Source organism: Bactrocera dorsalis, chromosome 4 (genome assembly GCF_023373825.1).
Source record: "Bactrocera dorsalis isolate Fly_Bdor chromosome 4, ASM2337382v1, whole genome shotgun sequence".
NCBI lineage: Eukaryota > Metazoa > Arthropoda > Insecta > Diptera > Tephritidae > Bactrocera > Bactrocera dorsalis.
The window spans coordinates 23,826,112-23,837,695 of NC_064306.1; positions in this window are offsets into that span (position 1 = coordinate 23,826,112).

Below are 11,584 nucleotides of genomic sequence, written 5' to 3' on the forward strand. Positions count from 1 at the left end.
AAAGGTTATGTTGAAAATCACTAAAAGTGCGTTAACCGACTAACAAAAAACGTCAGAAACACAAAATTTTACGGAAGAATTGGCAGAAGGAAGCTGCACCCAGGCTTTTTTTAAAAATTGAAAATGGGCGTGGCGTCGCCCACTTATGGACCAAAAACCATATCTCAGGAACTACTCGACCGATTTCAATGAAATTCGGTACATAATATTTTCTTAACACCCTGATGACATGTACGAAATATGGGTGAAATCGGTTTACAACCACGCCTTCTTCCAATATAACGCTATTTTGAATTCCATCTGATGCCTTCTCTGTATAATATATACATTAGGAACCAATGATGATAGCGGAATAAAACTTTACACAAATACGGTATTTGAGCTGAGGTATCACGTTTAAAAAAATATGTAAATGACGGATAATGAAATCTCGATTATCACTTTATCATGCGAGAGTATAAAATGTTCGGTGACACCCGAACTTAGCCCTTCCTTACTTGTTTAAACAATAATATTAATCAGGATGAATTTTTAAAAAAGTTAGGCTCAGTTGCAACGTTAAAAAAAGAAAAAAAAACTGGAAAGATAATAAAAAAAAAACTGAAAGTAAAAAAAGAGCTGAAAATAAAAAAAAACTCTAAATAGAATAAAGTCAAAAACATTAAATAAATTTAATATATTATTATTTTGTAAATCATTACTTACCCAAAAGTAAGATGTTCGCTAGCCAAAAGGTTCTGACTTGCAACTCACTTTTCAACTTTTTTTATTTTTTTATCCGCTCCCCTTTTACAAACCACTTTGAATTTTTGAAAAGGAGTACTTTCACTAAATATTCTAACAACTTTAGCTTATGTGCGAAACGCTCATCGGCTTGATCGAACCATTGAGGAAAAACCTTTTCGGTTTTTTGTTGATAGCGGACAACATTAGACAACGAACAATGGGATGATGAGCATATTCGTTGAAGAGCTTGACGTACCACATCATTTGTAGTCGACACACTTCGAAGACCCTATCACTAGGATTGACCAGCCTTAAATCGCTGCCATCCTTGTAATTTTTCGCTCTGATGAGGGCCTCCGAATAGAGCATTAAGTCGCCCTGTGTCTTAGTCATTGCCTTTTTGCACTTTTCGCAATGAATTCTACACAGAATTTTCTGGTAAATACCATAGCCTGTGTAGTACCGCTTGATCTGGACGTCAGCTTCATGGTACTTTTCAACGAAATTTTTGTCTGGGATAACAAAAGACTCCAAATCGAGTTGCTCATATTCTTGATCGCTTTCCTACACATCTAGATGACGATCTTCGGGGCCTAAATTCCAATCTAAATTAATATCGTCATCATCCTCGCAATTTGCCCCCTTGATCACATAATTTTGCCTAAGAATCTTCATACATAGATATTAGACGACCTACAATATATTGGATTTCATGAGCAGTCGGATGGATATTAATACCCTGACTCGCTCGAACTCTATAGGAGAAGTTCTCCAACACATCCTGATTCATTTTCCCAAGGAATATGCATACATATGTACATACATTGTAATTCCTTTGTTCCCTAAAGAGCTATTTTGACAACATTATCATACCCCTAATTGTATTGTAAAAGCCATCAATACATTTAACCCGAGCTCCGACAGGTGTGATTATAGAGGCGTTGGACCTTCCCGAATTCATTTCTTAAGAGCGGACATTTTAACGGATTTTTGAAACCAAATTGTTTACAGTCTAAATCGTCAAAGAGATCATTCATTCTCTTGACGAATAACTGCGTAGGCTTTACACATTTTAATAAATATTCGTCACTGCCAAATAGATTTTGGCTGTAAGCCACTTCAAGCGAATTGCTAAACACTTGAGTGGCACGTTTGACAGACATTTTCTCAAAAACGCTGGGATAAATATGTGACTCCGTAAGTTTCGGACATATTTTAAAGTGTGTATTGCTCTGGTCAATAGAGAATAGTTTTTTAATAACATTAAAACTGACTATTCCATCAGGAGTTGAAATATCATATTTCATCAACGTATTGCGGACGGACTTAATTAGATGGCAATTTAAGCAATAGACTTTAGAGCCATCGTGCATGTAAAAGAGATTTTCTACATTAATTCTTATCGAATTGAAATCGAAGAATTTAAGCCCCTTGATCGCAGACTAAAGCCTTAACATTAAGTCCAATGGACTTCAGTGCTGCGATATTTTTATTCAAAATTTCAGATAAATTTTGAATATTAAGTCCATCTTTGGAAATATAGTATGAAAACACATATGTATTTCCAACCTGAACTAACCCTTTTACCATAAAGAAAGATCACTTTTTGCCTATTTCCATTTCCCGATGGTCGTGCCCATAATCTACAAACCCATCAATAATATCTATAACTCTATTGTAAGTTAGGTCGGACTTTATGACGATTTCATCAAATAAAAGAACGTAATTACGTTCTAGAACGGACATATTTTTGGCGGTTTTAATGTTTTGTGCCAATGTCTTTTCATTGTCACTGAAAAAGTGAGCCCGTTTCGTGACGACCATCCTAGTGAATGTGTGGCTCGAAGTTTCATCCGCAACTATTGCACGTTTTTTTTAGTTCTTCATATTTTTTTTTCTAAATCGCCAATAATCCCCTCTAACTATTTGACCTTTTTATTTAGTTTCAGCGCATTACTTTGATAAAAGCGCGCGGATCGAGCAAATCGCTCGCGGCTGTCTAATGCATAACCTTCGCAGTTACTTTCTGACTGTAATCTTAATCTCTTTTCTTCTAGGGTGGAATATTTTTCAAATTCCATCAAAGTTATGTCGTCGTCTACACTACCTCCTACAGCTACTTTAAGACGAACATAAGTTCTAGTGACGGGTGGGCACACTCAATCAGAGTCAGAGCTAGATGAGCTATGATTTAGTTCTGACTCTAATCTTAAACAAGGGAAAGCCCCACGTAGAAGTCTGAATTTAGTGACAAACTCAGGGGCAAAGTGGTTGCGAAAAATAAATAGGGAATCGGAAGGCGATGCAACTATGTTGCAAGCCTTTGCCCAACTTTGACGAACATCTTCCCTTTTAGGGAATCCAAAGAGAATCGCCTGTCTCGAAACGCAGCTGCTAATGCAGCATCTTCGTCTTGGCCATAGAACCGTCCACAAATGCCTAGGTGCATCTTCATACCCTAATTGGATACATTAAAATTTTTTAATGAACCTCATATAGATGCGATTATATACATATATATACGTATATTATGTTAGTATTTTAATTTGCAGTAAGGGGCCATGCATAAATTACGTAACACGAATTTAAAGGACTTGTCACAAGTTGTCACATTTTTAACTACCCCCGCCCCCCTTTCGTGACGTTACACATTTTCCAATTTTATGGATTTATCAAAAAATAAAAAACAGGTTATTCTAATATTCTTATATTTATTGAATAATCTTTAATAAAATCAACATTTAGTTAAATATTAAAGTACACACAACGAATGACTAGTCAAGAAATAATAGATACTTAATTATTCCAATTAAAAATACAAAACTTAATCATCCTGTGTTCATGGACTTTTGACCTACTCCTTTATATCATTTATTACTGGTAAATCAGGCACTTCATTTTCGTTGGATGTCAGGCGCATCTTTCGTATCAACATCGTCTTCTTCCATCCATAAAGCATGTCATCATTCATTAAACAGAGAATTTCTCGGGCACGTCTAGCGGCAATTATTTGTGGACGAATTTTCGCGACAGGTAACAGCTCTTGTTTTTTATGTGATTGTTTGTGTTGAATGGTGGCTTTATATGAAGAAAAATATAGGCTACATATGATACACGATCTCTTAAATAAGTATGACTCGACACTAGGGCACTAACTATCATATGGAACTTGTTTCAGAAGAGATGATGCTTGGAGATTTAATAATTTCTGAAGTAATAATGGAGCAAACTTCAGCAAAAGTCGTTGTCAACACTCCCTGTGACTCCATAACCTTCTGATGTCTGCTTAATTAACACAGGTGGTGGTAAAAATCCTTCTTTTAATAATTTCCAAAGACTACAACGTCTTACACTGCAACATGCAATAGTTTCACATTTAACTATTTGTAGAAAATATTGTGACTCACGTACATGATTAGCATATCAAGTAGCATTATTTTTCAACATCATAGCCTGTTCAATATCTAGTCCAGTAACAGTTGGTGCAACATAGTCAGCAACGACTGGAAAATTATCAATGACTAACTTTCTCCAAATGTCAGCAACACATTACCCGCACTTTCGAAGTTTCGTTCTTCTGGATCTAAATCAGTAGTTCGATTACTTGAATCAAGATGTGACCCAAAATCATCCTACAAGTAACCAAAGAATCAGCTGTTTTCCAAGAACTTTTCACAGCTGAGATCACCTGATCGAAATCTGCCTTTTTTAGGCACAGAGATGTAATTAAAAGAATGTAGTCGATCAACTTTTTTGTGAAAAAATATTTGTAACGGAAAACATTAATGAAAACTTTCAAGAATATTTTTGAAACAAAAGTTTATTGGATATTTATTGCTCTTCCTCACCACCTCTGAGGTTGCAATGCAGGCGCGTTACCGATCTTTTTTGGGTGTTCGGTTCCCCAGGAGGCCTATTTTCACCCTTTTTATATATACAGTTTACAATCTACTTATTATAAAAAATATAACATTGAAAATATATATCAAAACAATCAACTAGAAACTATTTAACAAAAACCAAAATAAATATAAAAAAATCAGGTACAATTCAATTGTATGTAGTATACATTAACAATACAAGTCAAAACAATCAACTTCTAATTATTTAAAAAATAAATAAAATAAATATAAAAAATCAACTTGTAATTATTTAAAAAATTAATATAAAAAATCGGGTACAATTCAATTGTATGTATACATTAACAATACAAGTCAAAACAATCAACTTGTGTTAATTTTAACAAAAACAAAAATTAATATAAAAAATCAGGTACAATTCAGGAACAACAACAATAATATTCAAAACAATCTACTAAGTAATAAATAATATTTACAAAATATTCTAAATCACTAAGTAATTAAAGAAGAGGGAAGCGAGACGCATTTGTAGACAGAAAAAGAAAGAGGCCGAAATGCGTGAGTACGAAGAGCTTGATAAGCTGGCCGACAGGGGTAATGCTCGAAAATTCTACCAAAAGATGCGGCGGCTTACAGAAGGTTTCAAGACCGGAGCATACTCATGTAGAACCCCCCAAGGTGATCTAGTCACCGATGCCCAGAGCATACTTAAATTATGGAGGGAACACTTCTCCAGCCTGCTGAATGGCAGTGAACGCACAACACCAGGAGAAGGCGAACCCGATACCCCAATCGATGACGATGGAAAAGACGTTCCATTGCCCGACCAAGAAGAAGTTCGAATAGCAATTACCCGCCTGAAGAACAACAAAGCGGCGGGGGCGGATGGATTGCCAGCCGAGCTATTCAAACACGGCGGCGAAGAACTGATAAGGAGCATGCATCAGCTTCTTTGTAAAATATGGTCGGACGAAAGCATGCCCAACGATTGGAATTTAAGTGTGCTATGCCCAATCCATAAAAAAGGAGACCCCACAATCTGCGCCAACTACCGTGGGATTAGCCTCCTTAATATCGCGTATAAGGTTCTATCGAGCGTATTGTGTGAAAGATTAAAGCCCACCGTCAACAAACTGATTGGACCTTATCAGTGTGGCTTCAGACCTGGTAAATCAACAACCGACCAGATATTCACCATGCGCCAAATCTTGGAAAAGACCCGTGAAAGGAGAATCGACACACATCACCTCTTCGTCGATTTTAAAGCTGCTTTCGACAGCACGAAAAGGAGCTGCCTTTATGGCGCGATTTCTGAATTTGGTATCCCCGCAAAATTAATACGGCTGTGTAAACTGACGTTGAGCAACACCAAAAGCTCCGTCAGGATCGGGAAGGACCTCTCCGAGCCGTTCGATACCAAACTAGGTTTCAGACAAGGCGACTGCCTATCGTGCGATTTCTTCAATCTACTGCTGGAGAAAATAATTCGAGCTGCAGAACTTAATCAAGCAGGTATAATCTTTTATAAGAGTGTACAGCTGCTAGCCTACGCCGATGATACTGATATCATTGGCCTCAACAACCGCGCCGTTAGTTCAGTTTTCTCCAGACTGGTTAAGGAAGCACAGCAAATAGGTCTGGTACTGAACGAGGGCAAGACGAAATATCTCCTGTCATCAAACAAACAGTCGTCGCACTCGCGACTTGGCACACACGTCACTGTTGACAGTCATAACTTTGAAGTTGTAGATAATTTCGTCTATCTTGGATGGAACGATGAGCTGTACGAGATATACGACGACATTGACATAGTTCAGCGAATTAAAAGACAGCGGCTACGCTGGCTAGGTCATGTTGTCCGAATGGACGAAAACACTCCAGCTCTGAAAGTATTCGACGCTGTACCCGCCGGGGGAAGCAGAGGAAGAGGAAGACCTCCACTCCGTTGGAAGAACCAAGTGGAGAAGGACTTGGCTTCGCTTGGAATATCCAACTGGCGCCACGTAGCGAAGAGAAGAAACGACTGGCGCGCTGTTGTTGACTCGGCTATAATCGCGTAAGCGGTGTCTACGCCAGTAAAGAAGAAGAAGAAGTAATAAATAATATTTACAAAATATTCTAAATCACCCACAGCGAAATACTTATTAAAAACCCTATCAAAGGAATAGTGGTGGAAAGAAGGGTCCTATACCTGGTACACAAAAACACTTAAAAAATAAAAAAAAATATAGATCAATATAGAATAAAAATATAGAATAAGCGTACAAACCTAATCGCTAAAATTCCCATTTCAAAATCACAGATAAAGGTAACTATGGAAATGCGGCCTTCGACAGATAAACTTTTTGACAAATATAAAATAATTCAGACTGACAGACATACATATATACAAATAAATTCCGACTCATATAAACAGACAAACGGACGTGATTACTATTTATGTGTAACACACAAGAACTTTACGTTTTTGAAATCACTTTGTTTTACTTTTTTTATTAAAAGCATTTACTAAGAAATATGTTCTAATTCTAATGAATAGACATTTTATAATATCGGAATTACAATTTTCGCAACAATAGTACGGGTCTACGTTAACCATTTTTTCAAATAATATTTGGGAAAACCCGATCCTATGGCAAGTAGAATCAAAATGTTGTGTATAAATATCTTCAATTTTTGATAGAAAATCTATAAATTCAAGAGGTGGTTTTACTATTTGGCAATTACTATATTGCTTTTCTGAAGTGAAGAAAAAATCTTCTTCAGTAATACCACCATCAAATCTTGGCAAGGGCATTAAACAATTATGTTGTTTAAAATATTTATAATACAAATAACCGCAAAAATACACAAAAGCATTTTTATGTAGAAAGCTACTTTCATCTACGTCCACATTTACCTCGATTTGTATATTTTGAAATGAGGTAGAATTGGTAGGTCTTGGTAAACTTTGAAAAGTTTGCCAAGAGGTATTTTGAACCAAAGCGTCGTTGCAGGCGCTTTCGAGGGAGCTATTAGAAAACGACTCACACTGGTCAACTGGCAAGAGTTCGCAGTTCCCTACACAACGGATGTATCCTATGCCCCAGGCTTGTCTGAAAAGATATGAGAAACGCTGCGGAGTTATTCTCACATCAAATCCCCCCCTCTGCGTATATGTCCGAAAAAATTTTCCAGTCTATCCTGAGTCAGTTTTCTAGTCATTAAATGTGTGAATCCCTTATGTGACCAGAAACGCCACAAACGTCTTAAGCTACTTATATTTAGAAGCCAACCTTTTATAAAACTGAAAGTGTTTGTTATTTCGCGACCGAAAGAATCGTACACTTTTATGGAGTTAAGAAACTCCTCGGCTTCTTTAAGAAATTTTAATTGGTCCGCAGTTGCCGAAAAGGGTTCTTTAAAATTCCCTACTGCTCCAAAGACATTACTATTAAAAATATTGAATAATTTATCAAAAAAAAGGACAAACTCGGCTGTGTTAATAAAAGATGGAGACTTTGAAGTATTAAGTTTCCCGGAGCTATAAATGGCGAACATAGCACTTACAACAGAATGACTAAAAACTTGAGAAGCTAATTGCACGCTCATTTTTTGAAAGGGTTTAGGGGCTATGTGTGCCGAGGTCAATTTATGGGTGCAACTAATGTCGTTTGGGGTACCATTTTCATATATATGAACGATATCCGACCATTCAACTGGACGCCCATTTACAACGACTTTATTTTTTTTATTTTCTAAGCAGTTTCGTGTACTTTTTAAAAGGTGAGGAGAATCAAAGAAGTAAATGACTTCCGAGTCATTCACTTCGAAATAAGGCCTTTCTTTACATACTCCTAATAACCTAGAAAAATTAACAAAATTTGACCCTTGGTCGCTGTGCACAAAAAAATATGCTAAAGGGTGGGTCCAAGTTTCTCCACCAATACCTTGGACGAAAAGTGTTAAAACACTAGAAGCTACTCGAGAGGTACGATTTTCATCACCGTAATCCTCCAACCCAATAATCCAGTCCCTATTTCTTTCATACTGAAGGTGAATTTTCAGAGACATTTCGTCACAGCATATCGAAACATATCTCTGTGCGTCAGTGAAACCACGGCTTCTCAACTCCAGGGCTTTAATGCTGCTAAAATTGCAGCCAGGGTTACGTGGCCAACCCTGAACAAATTGTTCGAGGGTCACTTGCGATGGCCAATAAAAAATGGGCTGTAAATACCTGAACGCAATAGGTGATAAAAATTTTAGAGCCAGAGCTAATGTTTTTAATTCCCTATCATATCTATAACCCTTCGAAGTACGGGGTGCATTTTTTAAACAATTTCTCACACATATCGCAAGATGTGGAGGAAGTTTGCCGCATAGCTCTGAAATTTGTCTATTTTCTTCCTGCCCTACTATAGACAAATTTTTATTATTTTCTAAAATTTCTATTTTATTCTCTAAAGCTCTCACCTTATTGCGTAAAAATTCTATTTTCTGCGATTTTTTGTCTAACTCCTCCCGATACATTCTTTTTCTAGGTGTCCCTTCTGTTAAATATTGTTCTGTTTGCGTTTGCCTACTATTTGCCCAAGTGCTAACTATTTGAGAGTTACCTAAAGAGGAAGAATATGTATGATCTTCATTATATAGGGGTTGAAGGGATTTACCCAAAGTCTCAACTTCAAGCATATTAGTGTTTGAAGTCGAGACAGTTCTAATTGGAGAAGAGCTAAGATGCATCGGGTTGAAATCTGCACTACCTAATTCTATAATGTCTTGTTCGTGTTGGTCAAATACACTACCTACTTGTCCACTACAACCTATTGCCTTATCTACTCTAACTGCAGGTGATACTACTCTTAAATTTAAATCCGGTGTAGCTGATCTGGAGATAAGCCGTCCCTTCCTCATCTTTAATGAAAAATGTCTTTGGCACGCAAATAAATATTTAGCCCCTGGATTTTTTACATCCAACAGCTTGATCCATTCGTGCCGCCTAATTGAAATTAAACAAAAAATACGTACATTAACTAAACTAGTAAACTAACAATTTAAAAATAAACAGTTGCATCAAAAATATCACAACTACAATACAATATTAGAAACAAAATTTAAGTTTTCGTTATAAAATGGATAAATTTTGATTTTATATCTGTCAGCGATTTCCATTTATTTTTGATTATACATTGTTTTGTATTTTAGGTGACGATATTTATATTTTTATATTTAAAATATGAGTTTTGGGTATAAAGTGGTTATATTTCAAGGTTATCATGCACTCATAATGAAACAAAATTTGAGTTTTCGTACTGTACTCATATACTTTACACTTAGATACGTCATATTATTATATAATATTACTTATTTCGTCGTAATTTTTGGTAAACAAATGAGGTTCAAACAAGTGTAAAATGTAATTTTAAAATAAAGTTTTTTTAGGTAAAATACCTAATATAAGTGTAAAATGTGGATTTATTTAAAAGTTTATAGTGTAATTTAATTAATTTGAAGTGAAAAATGTGAATCCAATTTGGCGAATTTTCGAACTTTAAGGTCGAATATCTCGTAAACTAAGCGTTTGCGGTCCCTATAATCCTATATATTTTTTAATCAGGAGGACTTCCAATGTGCCATACTTTGAAATTAATTTTTTAACATTTAACACGATTTTAAAACCACTTCTTCCTATTCACTTCTTGTTCATTTTAAAACTTCACTTTTTTATCACGGTTTAGGACACTTCTGTTCACTTATTAATATTATTATGTACATATTTATATACATATATATAATATTATGTACATAATTATATTATTTTTATACATAAAACTCACCTGGACATTTCCCCTTCTGATGGGAAGGGATACAGCGGCACCCCCAAACTGCAACCAGCAACACACTTTCTGCAAGGCATCCTATACGAAATCAAACAACAAATATTAACAAATTAATTAATTAATTAATGTTACTATACTTACATACGCTGAATATCTCTTTAAAAATTTTTTAATTTACTTTATAAACCAAACTTAAAATTACTATTGGAATTTTTTTGAGCTTCTTAAGCTTAGAAAAATGTCCGTTGAAATGATTTGACACATTACACCGTTGCACGAAATACATAGTTTTACACAAATATTATATAAATATTTTTTTTATAAAATTGGAAACATTTAATAATATATTGATAAGAATAGAATAGAATAATTAATATTTTGGACAAAACTGATTAAATTTAATATTTAGGAATTTAAATAATCGAAAAATATTTGAATATTTAATAAAAATATTGTTAAAGTTATACATTTTAAAACCTAACACGGCAACACACTATATCAGATTTGAGGCATTTGAACGTTTTAGTAGTAGAATATTTGGGGGCAACCCGTACCAAGTGACTAATTAGTAGCAGAATACTTGGGGGCAACCCGAACCAAGTGCCTAATTCGTAGTAGAATATTTAGGGGCAACCCGTACCAAATGCCTAAATTGTAGTATATTTTTGCGTATGTGTTAGTGAAACATGAAGGATTGGTTACTTGTAGGTTTATACAATGTTTAATAGTACACCATGCGTCGTTCACCTCTGTTAAATGCACTCCTTCCTGGGGCATTTGTAGCTACTTCTATAGTTACTCGTAAATTGCATCTAAATGAAAATCTTTAAAATGTTGTAAAGCTGAAACTATAACGCCGGAACAATATTGTAACTTTGATTAAAATTATAAAGTCAAATAAAATAAAGTACGATTCGCAGAAGAGCTCCAATGTTTACAAATTTATTGTAACGAACAAGTAATACTTGTAAAAAGCAGGAGCAGTAAAAAGCTTCGTTACAACTTCAGTATTAAAAACAAAGATTGTGTTTATAAATGTTTAATATTTTTTGTTTACCTATAAATTTCACGTTTGTTAATACGCTTTTATTAGCTTCACTTGTAAGAAATTATGTATGTATGTTTGTAGGAAGGCGATAGTAAGTTTAAGCAGCTCACCAAAAAGATGCGCTTAAA